Below are 1,378 nucleotides of genomic sequence, written 5' to 3' on the forward strand. Positions count from 1 at the left end.
ACACTCAAAAATTTCCCCTAATTCCTGAGTCAGTTAAATAATTGAGCAGTAGAATTCAGAATAGCCACCATCATTGATTGGTGTCAAAGATATGAATAGAGATTCAGGAAATCAGGATTCTTGAGCAGTGCTTCCTTTCCATTCTATCGGTTTTAATATTTTTCCCAATTGTGCCATTACTCTTTTATACACATTGTGTCTGTGAGTGGCTCTCAACAATAAACAAAAATATTTAAGGTTAAAAGGTGAAATATTTAAAAAAGGGTTCGCTCATTAAACCGTCTCCCGTTGGAACCCCAACATCTTGAGCAATTGCATCATCAATTACCATCAATCATAAGCCATGTAATGTCCTATGAGATGTATCTTGCAAATGAACATTTTATTACTTAAAGGCAAAATATGTAGAATTTTGTTTTAAAACAGGGCAATATTTAAGATTCTTAATTTTAGGCAACCTTGTTCTCTTTATGAAGTTGTTCTCATTGACCATCATTAATTTTAGATTTTCCCAAGACACTGCAATACCAGGCACGAAAATGGAGCCTCTACCCATCAACCAGTATTTGTCGGTGCCTATTAAGACAAAAGTTCTATATTCCTGTATCAAGACCCTAGCCCAATGTTTTTGTCGAACACACACATACGACATCTAATCATGAAGGTCAGGATTCTCTATGCCGAATGGTTTCGTACGCCTCAAATGATAATGTTCCAGTGGATTCCGCTTAAAATTTATTCCCGATTAAGCTTCAAAAGAAGCTCTCAGATAAATTGAGGTATTCTCAATAGGTGTCTCCCATACACGGAAATCTTTAGTAAAAGGCGAAAGATTTATTCGTATTGTACGGAAAACTTGAGTTGACTTCTTCTCCGATTTCAAACGGATCACTATTCGACGCTCCATCTTAACCTTGGTGATGAATAAGAAACGAAAATGAAATTGACCATTTAACAGAAGGTGGAGCAATTCTTACCGCGTGTTGTCGAGCGTTAAGTAACCCAATTCACCGTTCAACTATTTTGTTTTCTTGCTAATACATGTTCTTTCGTTTCAAATGATTTACAGTGTCCCAAAGTATGGATATTCCGCGCCGTTTTATCCGTTAAGCTTCTTCTCCAACAATCATCTTTAGAGGGAGGTAGGGATTAAACGGGTGGACGCAGGGCAACGCAATTGCAGTTGAACTGCTGCACAGACCTCGCTGCTAAAATGTTTTAAAACTAACAACAGTGACAAATAACTGAACTACATAAGGGATAACCCCTCCCATTATCAAATACAAGAACGTCATTATTAGTGGACCGAAACGGTAGAGAGGGGTTGGCAACTTTACCCATGATAACTCAAGTGCATTTACTTTTAGTTCGGTTTGGC

General features: G+C 37.6%; 1 non-coding gene across 1 annotated transcript; it reads right to left on the reverse strand.

Annotated features, from left to right (window-relative positions):
• Nucleotides 1–747: 747 nt before the first annotated feature.
• LOC131882863 (U5 spliceosomal RNA) lies at nt 748–863 on the reverse strand. Its single transcript, XR_009373549.1, has one exon. It is a non-coding gene; the product is annotated as a U5 spliceosomal RNA (small nuclear RNA).
• Between the last annotated feature and the right edge of the window lie 515 nt (nt 864–1,378).

Source organism: Tigriopus californicus, chromosome 6 (assembly GCF_007210705.1).
Source record: "Tigriopus californicus strain San Diego chromosome 6, Tcal_SD_v2.1, whole genome shotgun sequence".
NCBI classification, from domain to species: Eukaryota; Metazoa; Arthropoda; class Copepoda; order Harpacticoida; family Harpacticidae; genus Tigriopus; species Tigriopus californicus.